Source organism: Nothobranchius furzeri, chromosome 7, assembly GCF_043380555.1.
Source record: "Nothobranchius furzeri strain GRZ-AD chromosome 7, NfurGRZ-RIMD1, whole genome shotgun sequence".
NCBI classification, from domain to species: Eukaryota; Metazoa; Chordata; class Actinopteri; order Cyprinodontiformes; family Nothobranchiidae; genus Nothobranchius; species Nothobranchius furzeri.
In genome coordinates, this window is record NC_091747.1 from 30,093,398 (window position 1) to 30,114,787 (window position 21,390).

General features: G+C 42.6%; 1 protein-coding gene across 7 annotated transcripts in view; it reads left to right on the forward strand.

The window, feature by feature from the left end:
* Nucleotides 1–21,390, forward strand: part of znf438 (zinc finger protein 438) — a 108,960-nt gene that overhangs the window by 11,404 nt on the left and 76,166 nt on the right. The window contains exons 2-3 of one of the 7 annotated variants that reach the window (XM_054751246.2): nt 16,030–16,102; nt 18,552–18,623. The exons of 5 other annotated variants lie outside the window; for them this stretch is intronic. The gene's annotated coding sequence lies outside the window, so the exon portion shown is untranslated. The remainder of the gene's footprint in view (nt 1–16,029; nt 16,103–18,551; nt 18,624–21,390) is intronic. One more of the 7 variants, XM_054751245.2, reaches the window with a different exon arrangement.

Consider the following 21,390-nt stretch of genomic DNA (forward strand, 5'->3'; position numbering starts at 1 on the left):
TCAGAAGGGCTACATTTGATTGGTCAAATATTACTTCCGCGTAAAAAACAGAGCTGGTTTACAAAAAGTTGATGTATGACACGGATGGAAATGTTTGAACCAAACATTTATCGCCGTTTTTGACGTGCTTTGCGATGGGCCTATCGCACGTCCTGTTATCGCGATGACGATAATTTTTCGATATATTGTGCAGCCCTAAATACAACTGATGCGTTTTATTTAAAATTGACTTGCTCGTGTGTAATTTGGTTATTCCACATTCAGTGTTAATGCAAAAATATGTTTGTTTCCAAACTAAAAGGTTCAAAATTGCATATATGTTGATAAAGAAAATGTGCAAATTTGCCGTCACTTTTTCAAAAAATATTAAGTTCGGCCCGCGACTTCGTCCGTCGTTTTACGCTCCTGTCCTAGCACATGGATTTTCTCTACTTCCTGGTCACGTGACCTGTGACGTGCGGATGAATATCGACTTTAAAGCTCGGAAGTTGGTTCTCGCGGTGCGGGGGCTCGTTTCGACGTCCACACAATAAAGAAAATACAAATAACGATTTTAGTCGCCATTGGCAGTGAACGGTTGGATTTAAAATGATGACTTTTGTCGTCAATGGAAGTTAATGATTAATAGCCGGTTAACCGGAAACCAACTTCTTCCCCGACGCACACAAACATGTTCCCCATTCTATAAATAACACTATTTCCGTCTACTATTTTTAATATAATTCTGACGCACAACTTTACATTTGTGAACATAAAGAGAGCGGCATGACAGCCGGAATTTCAGTCAGACTCAGAACTTGTTGCACAGCGTCTGGCATCAAATACACAGCTCTGCTTGCCATTGCGTGCTTATAAGCACATTCTGGAGGCCACGGTTAAACAACCAACATTTCTTACATTGAACTAAATAGTTACACTTGGCATTTCTTTATTTTACTAGACAAATTAGGAGTCGGACACAAGGAGCGCCACGACACACTGACCTTTTGCTGGTCTCAGTTCAGTTTGCTGCCAGGCTCGGCGCTTTGATGTGAGGCTTATTGTGTTCCAAGAGGGAAATAACGAAGAATAAACTCCTCCAACGCTGCTTTGTGGATAACCGCTTTGTGTTTGAGCACATTTGTTTGGTCATGTGACAGGCTTATTTCTTCTGCGGTCGCCCAGTAAACATATTTGATAGCAGCGCACAGTTTTGCCCTCTGGTGGCACAAAATATATTGCACCCAGCGCAGCAGAAGGACTTGAAGCAGTTAACCGGGAAAAACTAGTTTACTCTGTTACAACATTAACGGCAGTTAATTACGTACATCCCTACAAACAGATTTATCTTCTGTAGAGTGTAGTGGCTGTAAAATGACTCTTTGTCCTGCTGCGTTATTGTTTAATAATGAGAATCACGGGAAGTACCCAGATCTGGGGTTGTATCGCGACACCTACCCATGATCAGTACCTGTTTTAAATTAGAATAGAATTTATTGACACTATAGAGCATCTGATGAAATTGCAGATGCATCTTCTGGAGGGATATTCGTAGTCCCAGCAGGAACGGCACAGACATGGAAATGTGCTGACTGACACACTCTGATGCAGAGGCTTAAGGTTCATGTAACTAGAATCCATTATTTGTTTGGTGTGGACCTGTCAGTGCTAAAGGATTGCTTGTTTCCTTCTAGAGCTGTGTGCGTGTGTGTGTGTGTGTGTGTGTGTGTGTGTGTGTGTGTGTGTGTGTGTGTGTGTGTGTGTGTATAGTAATGGCAAGCAGCTGCTTCATCTGGACCAGACCTTTTCTTTCTGTCAACCTGCTGTTCTCATGCTTACCAAACGCCTACTTCTCCTGAAGTTCTGCCTGTTAAAGATGCCAACTGCTGTAGGTGGCGTGTAGTCCGGATGGAGCAGCAGAGGAGGCTCAGCCCTCTGTGATGAGCAACAGCTCCTGTTTGAAGATTGTGTAATACCTGAAGAGCAAATACAAAAACCCAGCTGGTTGTACAGAAGGGTTCACTGTGTACGAAGATCCTTTCTTATTCTTCCTGCTGTAGAGGTTTTGTGATTAGCTAAATGCTTCATCGATCCTGCAAGCTGAAGCCCTTGATGCAAGGGAGTTGTTTATTACACAGTGAGTGGAGCTAGAGGATGTTACACTGGCCGTTGTTCCTGATTGGAAAACGATGAACATAAATCTGAAGAATGCATATGAGTGATATGTGGTCCACACTGGGCAGGAGCTGAGAGGTACAGTTCTGAGACTTTAGGAGGGGAAAAGTACATTTTGATCCTTCAACTCATTTTCTGTAGGAGTCCTGCTAATGTCACACCTGTAGAAGAGGCTATTGAGCCCTCTGCTGAGCATTACCTGGGGTTTTGGAGTAGACCTAGCTTCATCTGGTGAATCTCGGATAATTGAGGAAGCAGTTAGGATCAGAATCCTTGCTGAGTGAAGGCCTGTCTAAGAAAAACTGTTTGCATTCATGGAAAGGATAAATGAAAGGCATTCCAACCTTTTCTGTCTGTTATCCATGCTCTGTGTGCACACAGGCCATCTGGTGATGGTACAGGTATGGTATGAGGTAGGGCTGCTCGATTATGGCAAAAATAAAAATCACGATTATGGTGACTGAAATTGAGATCACGATTATTTAAGACGATTTTTCAATTTATGTTGATTTTATTTGTTTTTATTCAGTCATAAAATTGATCAGGGCACAATCAGGACAAAAATAAGAAACAAGATGATCACTAAAATAACTCCTGATTCTCAGTATAAACAGACCAATATACTTATAGCTCATAGTCTATGACCCAAGGGCTATAGACCTTGGTTTAACTCATTTAAGTCTAACCAGTACAGACCCAAATACCAATATCTTGCAAATACTGACAGCAAGAATTATACGGTGGCATTTATAACAAATAAATCCAAATAAATTGATGTTCACAAAATGTTGCATAACATTTATTGAGTCGTGTCAAGGTGCTGTAGGAGAGTGCACTAGCACCGTGCCCTCAGAGAGATTAGTTATTAGTTATCAGCGTGAGGAACTTATTTCTACTTTATTTATAAACTATTTATTTACAGGTCCATCAGTTAATGTAATAATTGTCCCAACCAAAGCTGCACCCCCACCCCCCAACCCGGTCTCACAGCAATCGGGGCAAGCTGCATGTGTGTTTAGCGCACTGCACACGCACATTTAGCCGTTTTTAGTGGCTCAGGAGTCCGCAGGTGCGGTGTGTGTGTTACTCACTCTGGTTACTCCAACAGGGAGCCGGCTCTGAGAGCCGTTTCTTTAGCGACCGACACATCACTACATCATTCCCTTTCCTAATATCCTGAAGGACGGTCCGGAGTGCAGGCGGAGTGTTTAGCTAACCTGCAGGAAATGTCGACGACAGTTATCCAGAAAGTAGCTAAGGGTTACCAGAGACGTTTGAGGTGTTCGCTAGGTACTTTTAAGATTTAAAAAGTCAAGAAGCGGGTCTGAGAAGCTGTTAGAAATAGCGTCAAAGTCATTAAGTTGGCAACACTGTGGGAGGAGCGCTTCATTTGCAACTCAGGGCAGCGCAAGCGGGAGGAGCAAATAATCGGCTTGTTTTGTTTTTTTATAATCGTTCAAAACTCAGATCGTAATCGTGATTAAAATTCGATTAATTGAGCATCCCTAGTATGAGAATTGCTGTAAAGTCACCGACACTAGTCAGTAGGGCAGGGCAATATGGCCAAAATATTTATCACGATATATGTATGAAAATTTGCGATAACGATATAACTGACGATATGACTGATGCGAGACAAAGTACTTTACAAATTTACAACTTTATTAGTGCAAAGAACCACCAATATATTTTCATTTAAGCAGCAGTTTTAACGTGCATCAAAACTACATTAAAATGTTTGTGCAAATGGGCTGAATATCCTCCTGAGCATAACCATGTGTAGTGTCTAATAACTTGGAGTTGCTTTGCAACATGAAACTCAAACTCTTGAATAAAAAAAAGACATAAAAAACAGCATGGATAAAGTGCCCTTTTCAAGTTTTAAGATTTTTTGTCAGATTTGTAACAGCAAGACTCCGCCTCCCTGAGTTTTGGTTTCAATTCAGCTTTAAAAAGGAGATAAACTACACCCTAGTTTTTAAATTTTGTTAATAGGCAACGTAAAAACTGAGTTATACTAAACTAACAAACAACCTATTTTTAGACAATCTGAACACTTGTCGAAACAGCAGTTTAGTAATCCGTGAGAGGGAATGTGCTTGTGAACATTAAAAACCCACAAAAACATGAGATCCTTTTGCTGTTGGTGGAAGTCTCACATATTCAATTGATAAAAAGTATCATTATGTAGCTGAGAGAGAGAGGAAGGCTGCACGAGTAACGAGATGTGCGCAAAAAGGAGCCGCTTCGCAGGGAAAGTAGTGGCGCGAACGGAGTAACAACAAACAGACAGATATTGACGGTAAACTTCATATTTTGGAGCGACCTGGACAGATATATTGTCGCTGCAGTTTAGTAGGCTTTTATTAGGCTTTAATAAAGGATAATGAGAAGGATAAATGTCCACCAGGCAGTTCAGATAGTTCGGCTGTTTTTTGAACTGGAAGCAGAGGAAGTGGACGGAGACTCACAGCCGGAGTCTGAAGCAAATAGCGAGGATGTTGATGACGATGTGGCAAATCCATCCTTCCTCATAGAAGAGTTGGGTTATGATGAGGTAGAGGATGAAGGCAGAGATCCAGCTCCTCGAATATCCAAAAAGAGGAGTGGGCGTCGCCGTGCAGCTGTCAGATCTCCGCGTGAGACAGAGCCACTCCCCACTCCAAAATGCATGTTCATTATTGCCAAATTAATAAAATAAGTATATATTCAGATTATCCAGGTTGTCCTGAAAAAAATGATACCCCATAAGGCAATATTTATTGTTTTTATTAGAAAATACAAAAGAAAAACCAAAATGAGTCAAAAATGGTGATTTACACCCTGGACACCAGAGGGCTAATAATTTTTTAAAATTTGTTATTTGCTATATTTAGTCATATTTTTTATAAATGTACAGTCTAGATTACCATTCTAAATGATAAAAACATTCGTCATAAATGCTTGTTGGTTTCACAGTAAAATAAACAACTTTTTTCCAATTCAGATTTTATGTTTTTGAGTGATTTAAGGTCTAATATGCAACCCCTTTATGTCCAAATATAAAAAATAAGTATGAATACATAAAGTCCATATTGTGCTGAAAAGATTGATACTATAAATAAGGCAGTGGTTATGGTATTTATTTTGGAAATACAAAGGAAAACTCTAAATTAGTCAAAAACGGCAAATAACACCCTGGACCCCAGAGGGTTAAGCATCTTTGTGAAACCTTCCTTTTCCACACTCTGAATGGGCATCATATCTCTGGCTAAGCAGTGCGTTACTGCATTAGTTAGTTCTCCTCAGCGTTTGCTACTTTTGTCATACGGGGTGCAGCTATTTATAGCTGTGCCGATTGTTTGTTGAGCCAGCTTCTTTGGTCTTACCACCGCACTTTTTGAAGGGGACGCATCTTCGCGTGCTTTAACAGCTGTGTTGTACTCCAAAAAGTGCTTCTGCTTCAAATGATGAAATAAGTTTGTGGTGTTTCCCCCCTTCGCCACGACGGCCCGCTTGCATGTTCTACAAAAAATTGTGCTTTGTTGGGTATCTGACGGGCGTAAAGCGAACCAGTTCCACACCACTGAAGTAGCACCTTTTTTAAAAACAAATTCTGTTTCATTCAACGAACCGCTTTCGCCCTTCTCCGTCGTCGCCATGCTTTTTCCGCCATGTGCGTATGAGCGTATGAAAACAAAGGCACTGCGCAAGCGCGTTTTACCCATTCTATCCTATCGTGATATTTCATTTTCTTATCATTGCCCACCATTGTACCGGTATTACCGTGAAAGGTATGATATGACTCAGCCCTACTAGTCAGTGACTTGATGCAACCTGCTGGGTTCCCTATATAGGATACACACCCTTATATAGGAAACTTTTTTACTGATTGGCTTAATGAACTGACCTGTATGGAAATGTTTACTGTGTGAAGTGCCTTGAGATGACTCTTGTCGCGATTTGGCACTTTATAAATAAGCTTGAAACTTGAATCTGGTGATGGTACAGTGCTCCATCACAAGCTCGGCTCATAATGCATTTCCTGCATCGTGATCATGAGTGGCTCTATTTGGATAGAAAACACACTCTGGTCTCTAATCCCTGGGAGGTGATATGTTATTGTGTGCGTACTTAGTTAGACCTGGGATGATGACAAATTTTGCTGGACTAATTGTCCAGCAAATTATTGACGATAAACAATATTATTGTTGACATTATCAAGATCATAATAACCACCTATGTAATGTTAATGAAAAGACACCCTTTAAAATGCAACAATGAAACATTTTAACAGTGGAATGTCCAGAACCAGAGCTTCTAAATAAACAAAAAATGAATCAATAAATAAAATAAAAACAGACTCTGTTTGAAAATATTGTACCAAAAACAATAAAACAGACCGTGTCTCTCCAAAACAATAAATACAATGGCCTATCTAGTGTCAACAACCAAAACTGCACCTCAGTAATGATAATAAATAATCATTGAGTTTTACATTTCTTAACCCGGTATATTGAGGCTGGAAAAATTCTTGCATTCATTTTCATCTAACATAAGATTAATTGAAGCCCTAGCAATACCAGTTTCTGGGAAGGCCAGTGTGCCTTCACACACACATGCACGCAATGCAGACACACAAACACACACACACGCATGCACGCACACACACGCACACATATGTGCACTCACACACACGCACATCCAACCGGTAGGAGACCTAAAGGAAGACCCAGGACACGCTGGAGGGACGATGTCTCTCCGCTGGTCAGGGAACACCTTGGGATTCCCCTGAAGGAGCTGGCCCATGTAGCTGGGTAGAGGGAAGTCTGGGTCTCCCTGCTTAGTCTGCTGCTCCCGCGACCCCACTCCGGATAAGGGGAAGATACGTGATGGATGGATAATCGGCCTGCCTGAGAGTATTGAATGAAGTAGGCCTGTTGAATTTGTGGCTACATTTGTTCAGAAATGTTGGGTAAGGAACATTTTTCAAGGCCTGTGGAAGTTGAGCGCGTGCACAGACTGGGAGTAGGGCTGCTCAATTAATCGAATTTTAATCACGATTACGATCTGAGTTTTGAACGATTATAAAAACAAAACAAGCCGATTATTTGCTCCTCCCACTTGCGCTGCCCTGAGTTGCAAATGAAGCGCTCCTCCCACAGTGTCGCCAACTTAGCGACTTCGACGCTATTTCTTACAGCTTTTCAGACCCCCTTCTTGACTTTTTAAATCTTAAAAGTACCTAGCGAACACCTCAGAAACATCTCTGGTAACCCTTAGCTACTTTCTGGATAACTGTCGTCGACATTTCCTGCAGGTTAGCTAAACACTCCGCCTGCGCTCCGGACCGTTCTTCAGGACATTAGGAAAGGGAATGATGTAGTGATGTGTCAGTCACTAAAGACAGCTCTCGGAGCCGGCTCCCTGTTGGAGTAACCAGAGTGAGTGACACACACACCGCACCTGCGGGCTCCTGAGCCGCTAAAAACAGCTAAATGTGCGCGTGCGGCGTGCTAAACACACGTGCAGCTTGCCCCTGAGTGCTGTGAGACCGGGTTGGGGGGTGGGGGGTGCAGCTGTGGCTGGGACAATTATTACATTAACTGATGGATTGTAAATAAATAGTTTATAAATAAAGTAGAAATAGAAATAAGTTCCTCAAAATGATAACTAATAACTAATCTCTCTGAGGACACGGTGCTAGTGCACTCTCCTACAGCACCTTGACACAACTAAATAAATGTTATACAACATTTTGTGAACATCAATTTATTTGCATGTATTTGTTATAAATGCCACTGTATAATTCTTGCTGTCAGTATTTGCAAGATATTGGTATTTGGGTCTGTACTGGTTAGACTTAAATGAGTTAAACCAAGGTCTATAGCCCTTGGGTCATAGACTATGAGCTATAAGTATATTGGTCTGTTTATACTGGGAATCAGGAGTTATTTTAGTGATCATCTTGTTTCTTATTTATTTTTGTCCTGATTGTGCCCTGAGCAATTTTATGACTGAATAAAAACAAATAAAATCAACATAAATTAAAAAATCGTCTTATATATTCATGATCTCAATTTGAGTCACATTAATCGTGATTATTATTTTTGCCATAATCGAGCAGCCCTAACTGGGAGTACAACTGGCAACAGAGGCTAATCAACCCTGCACCATGGTAACCAAGATATATAACCACGTTACTACATTCGCAATTTCGGTCCAGAAACGATAGATCGTTCAGCCCTAATCTCTACCACCCTCTGCAATGTTCCGACATGTGGAATACCCCGGTACATATGCAAGGCAGCTATTTGTGGACTACAACTTTGCATTCAGCAACATTCTCCTCGACAGACTTTTTCACAAGATGTCTGACCTTGGTCTCGAGCACAACATCTGACTCTGGATACAAGACTTGTTAACAAACCAACCAGTCTGTTGACTTTGTGAAGTTCCTTGAGACAACTCTTGCCGTGATTTTGCACTATATAAATAGACTTGAATTAGGCCACTACTGTTCCTCCTCCCTGTCCCTCCGCACTGGAGCCCCACAAGGCTACGTGCCGAGTACCTTCCTGTACTCCCTGTACACACATGACTGTAACCCCACCCACAACACTAACATTGTAATTAACTTTGCTGGTGATACAACCGTGGAGGGCTTAATCAGCCAAGGAAATGAATTAGTGTAGAGGGAAGAAGTGCAGCATCAAGGCCGGATTAACCATATGGGTAACTGGGCAATTACCCAGGGCCCATGAACTCTAAAGGGCCCAGGGCAGCAAGGGCACGAGCAAATACTGTATCTTTAATCTACCCGCTTTATATTAAACTAGAGCGACCGTACATCCTCTTTTTCCCGGACATGTCCACTTTTCACTCTCTGTCCGGGGCGTCCGGACTGGGGGTTCTTGATGAAAATGTCCAGCTTTTCATCCAGGAGCAGGGATCGAATTATGGGGGAGCTGTATATCAGGGGAGCCGGAAAAAGTTTTCTACCTATATTACATCATTTATGGACTCTTTTGAGCAGAGAGCGTCACAGCGATGATTGTTGCGTTGTTGCGCAGCGCTCCAGGCTGCTGCTTCCAGCACACGGTCCATTCTCAAAGTGGCGCAACCAAAAAACTATGATTAGCACACGATCGTTCATGTCCACACTTGTTCTCTACTTTCTGTCTTATTTGTGCCTGAAGCGCCCTGCTACTGCGGAGCTCATCATCTGTGCTGCGGGGATTTCACCTCACTGACGCATCATCGAAACGCACTCTCCGCTTTGTGGTCAGGAGATCCCTTTGATCTGCTCAGAAGTAACTGATGGGGTGAAAAAGTAAGAATCCAGGCAGCAGTTTTTCTGGAGAGTTTAGAGGAGATGCAGGAAGATGAGAGACAGACAGGACAGGAAAATAGTTCAATAAAAACAAGAAAACAAAACAAAGTGTTGAAAAGTAAAATGTAGGTAGATTCATCTCCTCTACACGTTTTTACCTGCAAAACAATAAGTTACACACATGTAATATTTATACATCTGATACAATTCAAATCACCTTCAACACTCAGTCTTACACCCAGGGCCGTTTCAAGGCATTTTGGGGACAAGGCAAAATGACCCCCCACCCCCACCCACCACCACCACCCCTCACTCCCCCATAACTGGGCTCCCCAGAAGCCTCTGTGTAATCCATACCCTGGCCAGGAGTGTTAGTTATACAGTGTTTGTAAAAGCCCCTCAGACATCACTGACATGTTCTACTGTTATCAGATGAAAAACTAAATTATCAGACATGCTGTCTCGTCTGCTGCTTTTCTAAACTTGCAAAAAGTAACAAAACCATTTGAAAGCCACTATTTGTGGATTCTCTGAAAGTTTCCATGGAGTGTGTGACAACTTATTTTTTCATTGATCCTATCGTCTAATCTCACAGCTGAAACAAGCATCCTTAATAATCTGTGCACAGGAAGCGTACCGGTGCTGTAGTAAAACAAAAGTTATAATAATTTCTTATTAATAAAGCAGAAAAATGAGATTTTGCAATAAATACGCTAAATATTTACATATGAATTGTTTTAGAGCCCTTTTATTGGTAGAATCTGATATTAATTTAGTTCTTACAAAAAAATGGGTCCCAACGTGGTTTGTGTGGCGTTGCCATAGTGTGACGTCATAGGCACAGATCCCCTGTCCTCTTGTTTGGAAATGGAAATATGATCACCCTATTAAACAAACTGTCCACCCGGGCTTTTGCGCTGCACAGAGACGCTTCGCTTGCTATGACTCTGAACGTCAGTTGAGAGTCAGTCTCATGCAGACTGACCAATGAAGAGAGGCCTCAAGTTGAGACCCTCTCCTCATTGGTCAGTCCACACGAGGTGGGTCAAAGGTTACCCTGAGCGGGTTACGTGATGTCAGGCATTCAAGTATTGAGTATATTTACTGCATATTACAGTAAAATATTCTGTATGTGACCATATTATGGTGATCCTTGGGTCATGATGATGGGGCCCTTGAATATTGTTGCCCAGGGTACAACAAAGTGTTAATCTGGCCCTGTGCAGCATCTGTTGGACTTGTGTACAGCTAACAATCTGACCCTGAACACCAACAAAACCAAAGAAATCTAGGGCTGCCACAGACGACTATTTTAGTAGTCGACTAATCGTGTCATTCATAAAAGTTTAGCTTATTGCACCAGGATGCTCTAATATACCACCATTAGCTTCTAGTCTGAAGTGTGATCAGCTATGTGCCATCTAGTAATAAAGACAAGATGATAGCTTATCAATCAACTTTTAAATAACTTTGTAACCTGTTCATACAAACGCTGCAGTCAGATGGAGGTAGGCACCTAAAACCAAAAATGACTTGTGTTCACAAGAGGCATAGTGGCAAGGTTGAAGCCCTTCATCTTCCAGTCTTAACTCAGGAAATTGCACCAAGCCTCTGTAGCACGGCTGGTTCACATGTCAGCAGTCAGGGACCATCGACAGCTCTGAGGGTCTGCTTTACCGTAAAGATGAAAGATATTAATGTTTGTTTATTTACCAGATTAATAATTCTGTTACATCTAATAAAGCAGGTTAAGATTTAACAGAAAGAAAATGTTTTATGCTTAAAAAATATTTGTTTCTCAATTGTTCAGTCAGCAACTTTTTATTTCCTCATAAATGCATTTTATTCTAATGTTTATTTTATTTGTGTCCAGAGAGAAACACACACACACACACACACACACACACACACACACACACACACACACACACACACACACACACACACACACACACACACACACACACACACACGCACGCGCGCGCGCGCGTAGTTGTCATGGTATCCTGGGTTGAGCTGCTTGATCATCTCTCTGAAACCTTGATACCGACCATGGACAGGAGTCTGGTGACCAACATGCTCTCAGTGATCTCAGTCAGGAGGTTAGCTGTAATGTAGCGGGATGCAATAAATCATTAGCGTTTGTAATTAGAGCAAAACTTTGTGGCATACAAATGTGCTCTAAAGGTAACAACATCGCCATCTCTACTGGTGTTTCTACACCTATGTTAGCAGCTAGCAAGAGTTAAACTTACCGAGGTGACTCTTTGTTCTCCGCCATGACGTGCTTCCTCTTAAGGTGCTCGTGCATCGCCGATGTACTCCCATGAAAGAGTTTTGCTTTGCTGAGTTTCCACTCTACTTGCTTTCTTTTTTTCTTTGTATGATGTTCCCAAACTTTCAAGCTATGTAGTCGAAGGCTGATCTGGATGGCCACTACTGCGTAGGCACCTCGGAGCTAAAGCAGTGGCTGAGCAACCAAACATGCTGCAGCAGGCAAGATTTTAAAAAATGGTTATAAAATAAACAACGTGTCGACTATTAAATCAGTAGTCGACTGTTTTATTTGTCGACATCGTTTTGACGAGTCGACTAATTCTGGCAGCCCTAGGAAATCATCATTGAACCAAGGAGGAAAAAAGTGGAGCACCAGTCACTCACAATAAACGGAAAGCTGGTGGAGAGGAGTCCAAGTCCTAATTAGGTCCTATTCATGGTTAGAGTATGGGTTAGGCATAGTGGAGTCATTAAAATGATTGGAAGTCAATGGAGGCCCACACAAACATAAGTGTGTGCGCGTGCGTGTGCGTGTGCGCGTGCGTGTGTGTGTGTGTGTGTGTGTGTGTGTGTGTGTGTGTGTGTGTGTGAGAGAGAGAGAGAGATTTGACTCATCTTGGGCTCTCTGGGTTGCTCTGATTGTATTTAGTTCCCAGCAAGATGTGGATCAAGACACCAGCAGTGTCTGAGGTCTGATCTTTGTCCAACGGACCCGGGCAGGATAAAGATCCATCCACAGCTGATTGGATGAGCACATCATCAGATGTGTAATCCAGCTTTGATAGCTGATAGCACCAGGCCTCCCTGATCTTCTGCTCTGGCACACATCAATGCCAGGATCCACCCCCGGGGATCAAGCCTTCCTTTTTGTTCTCCCCCTCATACCCACACACACACACACACGCACGCACGCGCACACACACACACACACACACACACACACACACACACACACACACACACACACACACACACACTGTTTCTGTATTTTCTTTCTCTCTTCCCATGAAAAACTAATTTTCCTCTGTTGTCCTCGTCAGATCCGCAGGTCTAGATTTTTATCGCTTTCCTGTGAGTCCTTTGAGGAGAAACCTTGAAGGTCTCAGTGGGATCAATTTGAAAGGGAAGTGTTTGTCTCTCCTTGGCCCTCTCGGCTGATTGGGTCCACTCGCCAGGAACTTTCAAGCGTTTGATCTCAACCACCTCCATCACCGCCTCCACCCATGCTCAGAAGTTTTTTGAAAATTCTGTTCCACTTTTTCCTCTTTTCTTCACCTGTGAGATACAAGTTTGTGAACCCACTGGGTGGTACTAACTACCTATGGCATGATTGTTTTCGCTTTGAAGATTTCAAAGTGTTCCAACTTTTCTCGTAAAAGTACACGGGAGTAGACCCATGCATGCAGCTCGATGTAATGTCTTGTGAGAGGTTGCTGGAAGCTGAAAAGCATTATTCACTCAGCATAGGGAACGACCTTCTCTGTTACAACAGGGAGAACAAGGAGGTGCTGAGAGTATTTCCCCTGTTGACCAGTCATTTTTCTCTTCAGCAAAGTTGTGGCATTCCCATACAGGAAGTGTTTGTCCATTTTTGGGAAGGGTTGGGTTTAAGGATGAAAATGGAACAGCCTTATTTTCAGTGAATTTTTTAAATAATTTCAAATAGCATTTTGAGATTGGTGCAATAACTGAGATGCTTGCAGTGTTTGCGAAAACATGTCGGACATTACTGACATGTATTAACTCATTCACTGCCAGTCGTTTCCTGATCAGTAAAGCCCTTTGCTGCCAGCGTTTTTTAGCATTTCCACAGTTTTTTTTAAGAGTCACAGAAGTTTGTGCGCTCTATGATGATGTCAACACCAGAACTGAGACAAAGCGGAGACTCACCTCTTACATCGGGAAGAATCCACGCGTTTCGAGCTTTATCCGTTCTTTCATAATCCGTTGTTGAATTGTGATCAGCAGAAGCTTTTCCGGTTCGCGCCTTGCTTTTTTTACAGCAGTGGCCCAAAACGATCTCCTAACACATGGATTTCTGCTTCCTGATCATGTGACGTGTGACCTGTGCAGATGAAGATCGGCTTTAGAGCTGGGATGTTTTTTCTCACGGTGCGGGGGCTCGTTCCGACGCCCACACAGTAGAAAAATGCAAATAAAGACTTCAGTCGTCAGTGGCGGTTAATGAGTTGATATTGTCCGACGAAAAACTTTAAATCATGCCTCTCCTCTAAAATAAACGACAAGTTGACTTGATGATTTGCTCTTATTCTGTGACACAAACACTATTCTCAATAATCCACCAGGGATCGTCTCTGGTTTCTGCAGCAGCTGCCCGCAGGAGCGCTTCTTCAGAGAATTTTAGTAGATCTGTGCGCGGCGCACCCGGAACTTTAGGCAGCAAACTTGAGGCAGTTTGAGATAATTTCTTATTATTGTGATATTTGTGCTGAACTAAAACGTCAGACCGGTCCACGATGGCGGCGCACCGCTAGTCAGCGCCCGCAGGCAGCAGCAGTCATGCAGATTCCCTCAGTGTCTGTGGGCTCAGCCTTGCCAGGTACCTCAACAGAGCGGGGATTAAAAATAGGGGAGAAGGTAGAGGGAAAATACCGAACCGTGTTGCTCTGAGTAGTGTTCCTGGTCAAACACCAGAAAGGGTTGAGAGAAAATTTGTTAGGTTTCACAAATCTTCTGTTTTCAATCAGTTATTTTTGTTCAGTTTATGTTTATCTGTGTGTGGACATTTTCCGTTTGTCCTGCTTGGTATTTAATTTGTCTCACTTGGTATTCAGTTTGTCACAATACACCTGGTTTCACAAGACCTTCTCTGTGGTAGTTTTATTCTCCCCTCAGGCTCCTGCAGTTGGACCTGGTTCTGGTAGATCCCGGCAGTCACTTGAAGCGCGTTACAAGACACTTGGCTAAAGCAAAGTCATTAATAACTAGACAGGATCTTGAGACTTGTGCATGCCTTTATTAACTGGCGCCTAGACTACTACAGCTCTGTCGGTGTAAGTTAGGGTAATGTAGCTCTTCTGCAACTTGTTCAGAATAGTGCAGCGACATTCTTGGAAGGGATGAGAAAATATGAACACTGATTCTATCTGCTCTACATTAGCTACCTGTCAATTTTAGAAATCATTTAAAACTTCTTAGTTTTGACAGTTTTTGCAGCCAAATGTTCCTGCTCAGGCACTCTGGTCCGAGGACTAGCTGCTGCTTTTGCGTACCACAGCTCGGCTGAAGATAAGAAGGCATAGGTGTTCTCGGTAGTGGGACCAAAACTATGTTAGGCTTTCTTCATCAGTAATGAGGCTGAAGACCTACTTTTGATCTGGCTTTTAACTCTGGGTTAGCTATTGCAGATATTTTAAATGAACTTACTGTGTAACTTTCCCTTTGTTGGTTTTATCTGTTTTATTTTATTATTGTAAAGCACTTTTGTGGCATGCTTCATGCCAGTAAGGTGCTTTATATATAAAGATTGAATTGACTTGGAGTGAGTTGAGTTGAGAGGTCAGATTAGGGCAGCAGAAACATTCTAGTAGATATTTGGATAGAAGCCATGTCTGTTCCACTTAGTCTTGGGCGGTATACCGGTTCATACCAAAAACCGGTGTTTATTTTGGTTATGATATGAATTTTTCACATACCGCTATACCAGTGAATGGCCTAAACAACGTACAGAACGTTGGTAGTAGGAAAGTGTTTCAGCGGGGACTCGTTTCACTGCTACACACAAACACCACAGCGTGGTGAAACCAAGAATGGCGGCTGGCGGGAGCTGTCACGGCGACATCGAAACTTTGAACGCAGAAGAACTTATTCAAAAAAGAGGAGCCACGTCTGTTGTTTGGAGGTATTTCGGGTTTAAAAGTTCGGACGTGGAGTAAACAACTATTATATGCAAATGCTGTCGAGCAACGGTGGTAGCCGGCGGGGGTAACACCAGCAACTTGCTTCATCACCTCAGCCGAAAACACGTCTTGGATTACCAAGAATGTCTCAAGCTTCGATCTGCACCCTCCACCTCTGAGGCTAAAACAGCTAGTAGCAGTCAGAGTCAGACGTCCATTAAAGACGCGTTCGCTGAAGGGACTGTATATATATAAAAAAAGCAAGCAGTGGGTGGAGATAACCAACGCAATAACGTTGGATGTGAAATCATAAAGATGGTTAACTGCACAGATTATATGCGAAATGTGTTCATTAAAAATAGTTTATCTTGACTGCAATATTTTATCTTTCTAGTGGTTTTTTCTTAACTGCTTTCTTTTGACAAGGATACTTTGAGGGGGTTTCTGCATTTACCTACCTGTGACTGGACATGGAAAACCTGGAATTCTGCACATGAAGGTAAAACGGGCTATTTAAGGCCAATCTAGTGCAGCAATTATTTTCTTATAGAAATAATGTGGTTAATCACGGCCTTGAGAAAAAAAACGTCAAATACCGTAAAACTAGGGCTGCAACAAACGATTATTTGGATAATCGATGAATCGGATGGGTTCTCGACACGATTAATCGATTAATCGGATTACATGGGGAAATTTTTAAAAACTGCTAGGGAAACGTTATTTCTCTCCTTCCTTCACTTTATTTAACACAACATTATTAGAAAACAGTTCAATAGCAGAAAAACAACATGCCATCACCTAAATTGTCTTATAAGGTGTATAGACAGAGACCCTAAGCTACATCTATCTGTGACCTAAAATGCTTGGTCCAATTAAACAGCTTAAGGGCAATTCTCATCTGTTTTGTTTGATCTCATCTGTAGACATTTATTATAACTGGGGATGTCAAACAACTAATTTTTAAATGTAATTAAACATAGGCTGTGAATTAATCAAAATTGATCACTATTTCCAAAAATGACTGAAAAAATAAGTTGTCACACACTCCATGGAAACTTTCAGAGAATCCACAAATAGTGGCTTTCAAATGGTTTTGTTACTTTCTGCAAGTTTAGAAAAGAAGCAGATGAGACAGCATGTCTGATAATTTAGTTATTCATCTGATAATATTAGAACATGTCAGTAATGTCTGAGGGGCTTTTATAAACACTGTATAACTAACACTACTGGAGAGGGTATGAATTACACAGAGGCTTCTGGGGACTGGGGAGCCCAGTTATGGGAGGGGTGGGGGGCATTTAATGTCTTGAAACGGCCCTGGGTGTGTGACTGAGTGTTGAAGGTGACCTGAATAGTATCAAATTTATAAATATTGCATGTGTATAACTTATTGTTTTATAGGTAAAACGTGTAGTGGAGATAAATCTATCTACATTGTACTTTTCAACACTGTTTTGTTTTGTTGTTTTTATTGAACTATTTTCCTGTCCTGTCTGTCTCTCATATTCTTGCATCTCCTCTTAATTCTCCAGAAAAACTGCTGCCTGGATTCTTACTTTTTCACCTCATCAGTTACTTCTGAGCAGATCAAAGGGATCTCCTGACCGCAAAGCGCAGAGCGCGTTTTCGATGCTGTGTGAGGTGAAATCACCGCAGCACAGGTGATGAGCTCCGCAGTAGCAGAGCGCTGCAGGCACAAATAAGACAGAAAATAGAGAACATGTGCAGACATGAACGATCGTGTGCTAATTATAGTTTTTTGGTTGCGCCACTTTGAGAATGGACCATGCGCTGGAAGCAGCTGCCTGGATCGCTGCGCAACAATGCGCTGTGCCGCTCTCTGCTAAAAGAGTCCAAAAATGATATAATATAGAAAACTTTTTTCCGGCTCCCCGGATGTGTAGGATATACAGCTCCCCCATAATTCGATCCCTGCTCCTGGATGAAAAGCCGGACATTTTCATCAATACAAGAACCCGCAGTCCGGACGCGCCGGACAGAGAGTGAAAAGTGGACACGTCCGGGGAAAACGGAACGTACGGTCACCATAGTCCTCATAAAGCGGGAAATTATAGATACAGTAATTTGCTCGTGCCCTGGGCCCTTTAGAGTTCGTGGGCCCTGGGCAATTGCCCAGTTAATCCGGCCTTGGAACCGGTTCGCAGCAGCGCGAGTCCCCCCGCTCATCTAATAAGCGTCGCGCTCACGACTTTAGACTCTTTTTTTTACGAGCTTAGGGCATGTCTAGCCTGTGTAATAATCCGGGACTTGGATTAATCACTTTTGAAAAGTTTTTAATTTACCCGGACACAGAGTTCTCTCCTTCCTCGCTGATGATCCCGACATGCTTGCGTTTAAGACGCTGCATCATCCTGTGCCATGCTAAGTCTGACCTAAACGTTGCAGGTAACGCATGTCTTCACCTGATTTAACTGAAAATGCTCCCAAACTTAAAAAGCTTTTACTTTTTTGACTCTCGCTGTTTCTGCCATGTTCCTCTTCCAAACAACTGCCGGCTCTCCCTCGTGCTGATCTGCCGGCTCTCCCTCGCGCTGATCTGTCTGCGCTCAACGGCGGGCGGGAAGGGGGGGCGCTTTTGGAAGAGTTGTGCAACACAACCAATCGATGACGCAATTCGTTGCCAACGCTTTTAGTAATCGATTTTCATCGAATTTATCGATTCGTTGTTGCAGCCCTACGTAAAACCGATGTAATTTTAAAAAATACCGTGATATGACATTTTTGCATACCGCCCAGGCCTAGTTCCACTCCTCGTCCCCCCCTCTTGCCTCTTACTGCCACTGGAGGTCAAACCAGCGCAGGTTTTCTGGGCTTACCTCACTGACCTCCTATCTTTTGGGAATTATCCACTCATGACTCAGGCCTAAAATTTCAGGTAACGATCAAAACCAGGGCTCCAGTTGTCTTGTTTGTGTTTCCCCGTCCAGATCATGTGAGAGTCTTCTTAGAGGGGGAACAGAGTCTCTCGGCAGCTGAGAGGATGGATCTGGATGTTGGAGGTGACAGTTTTATATATTGGTACAGAAAAGCACTCCTTCTTTTCAGGACCTATTGGTCCCTTGTTGTCCTCACTGGTGTGCTTTTGCACTTATTGAGGTTTAATGCTGGAGTAGAAGGAGCAAGGTAGTAATTTTCCTATCCCATCCTGGAATAGAGTCAACAGCTTCTCATGTGGTCTAGGGTAATTTAGGCTGCTGTGCTGCAACTGAGGGACACACCTCTTATTTCTGTCCTTCACATTTTGCCCAGACGGTATAAAAAATAAAAGTGGTCTGGCCACTGCAAGATCAACACAACTCTTCCCAGTTTGACCATGAAACAGCTGTAAAATTCAGAAAGACATTCAGGTTAACAAAGCCAGTATTAACTCTTTCACCAGGGCAAACACTCAAATCCTCGTACAAATGGGCTCAGTCTGCTCTTTATACTACACACAGTAGAAAACTACAGTGTAGCGTGATGGATTACAGTAAATCCTCTAATACAGGCCCAGGCCTTTATTTACTCACATGCATCCTGGTTCAGGCCTTTATTGGAAGGAGGCCAGAATTAAAAGGCAGGTCTCAATATTTGAGCAAAATAAACTACCAGTAGAATGAATAACAATAAGACTTTGTGTCTATTTGAACCTAAAAACTCTAGATTCGTTTATTGAAAATGTACAGTTCATGCTGCTCCTTCTGCATGAAACAGGCTGTAGGAAAACTGGAAATTAACCGATTTTATCTTTAAAACCAGACTAAGAGCCCTTGAGAAAGATTCCCTGTGTTGTAACTGCCTTCTGTAATTTTGTACATAACATGTTTGTGTAACTGAAACATTTGTAACTGTAACTTTTGCTGCCTCTTGGCCAGGACTCCCTTGTAAATGAGGTTTTTAATCTCACTGGGACCTTCTTGGTTAAATAAAGAATGAACAGTTAACATTGTATGTACGTATGCATATAGAACATTTACAACAAACATCGTTGTTTCAGGCTAAATACCAGTATGGTACAAATGTAGTAAACACTCTGTTAATGTATTGTAAACACTTGGCGATAATTAGGTCACTGATTCACAACAAAAGGCAACAGACACCTTACTGCTCCAAAGTTTAACCGTTGTGTCTCGTTTGGTTTGAAGTAAAAAAAAAATACATCCTCCAACAGTTTAATCCTCATCCTCTGCAGTTCCACGTTACAACCAGGCCCCCACAATGCGGCTCAGAAATTTGTCTCAACCCAGAAGTACCAAAAATTGCAGTTCCACCCTCATCCGCTGGTAGCTGGTGTCAGAAGCGAGCAAATCCTCATTTGGGCCATTCCCATCTGTACCGGGTCGGCCCGGGCCAGGTAGCCCCAGTTGGCCCCAGCCTGGCCCGGTTGATTCCACACATCCTTGCCTTAAGCCCATGTGGGCTGATTCTACCCAACAATCAGAGGCTTGCTCTAATGGAAGGTGTGAATTTGCTGTCAGCAGTGGGTGTGTTGGCCCTGGTGGGCCTGAAGCAGACCCCCTCGAGAAGAGGGCTGAGAATGAGCCTTGGTTGGCCCGGAAAAATACCAGCCCACCCAGATATGTAAACAACCTACGCAAGCCGGGCAGATCCCGGTACAGATGTGAATGGCCGAATTTCCTCCCATGTTAAAAATACCAGTTTCACAGCAGAAATAAACATGTTTACAGCCTGGTACCAAAACATGTTTTTGGTTTAAATGATCTAGTTTACACTCATGACAACTCTGAGGGGGGTGAATTTTTTCTCACTCTTCTGTTTAAGTGTATTAAAAGCCTAAAATTCTGTATAATTAATGAGCATCAGATCCACGTGACCACAGAGCTAGCTCCGTGGAAAGGCCTCAGTAGAGCCTCGGTCTGGCTTGGAAACTGCTCCGGCATTTTGAGTCTCTGTGTTTGTGTATTCTGTTTTGGATATTATTTGTGCAATTGTTGGACAAAATGACTTGCTGTGGCATTAATTGCACTAATAGAGCGTCCAAGGAGTCTCCACTTCATTTTTTCGGTAAGTAAAATTATATTTATGTATTTTAGGTCACTGCTGAGCTGAGCTTAGATTTTAACATGTACTGTTTAACCATGAAATTTAAATGTAATAGGGTAAAACCCAGTGCATTTAACATAATGCTGCACTTTAGAAAATGGGTTGAATATAAGATGTTGGTGGAGCTGGGTTCCGACTATCGGCTTGTGAAGCTCTCGGGAGACCGATGTTTTCCACCCGGTTCTCCCCTCCCCGCAGCTCGGTGCATCTGTCTGATCGCGGCTTCTGTCTGCTGCGCCGGCTGACGGCTTGTGGAGCTCTGGGATGGAAACCTTTCCACCCGGTTCTCCCCAGCGGCAGCTCTGCGCATCTCAGATCGCAGCGGCGCTTGTCTGCTGTGTGGCTGCCAGCTTGTGGAGGTCTCGGAGACCTCTGTGTTCCACCCGGTTTTACCCAGCGGTCAGCCCAGCGTATCTCTGACTCAGAAGCTCTGGTGTTGTGCACAGTTAACTCCGGTTGTAGCTAGTGTAATGTAATGTTGTGATTTGAAGTTGTATATTTATATACTGTAATTAGATAATTTAATTACCTGACTTTGTATATTTATACAATCTAAGTAATCAATCAGAAGAGGCTGTTTCTATCATCAGGGAGTTTACTTAAACACGTTGTATTGACTGAGAGACAAGAAAGAGAGAAAGTTGGGATCGTTTAAGAATCTTTCATTTCTATAATTATAAATTCTTACAATCTACCAGGACTATCTCAATGATGGATGCATAT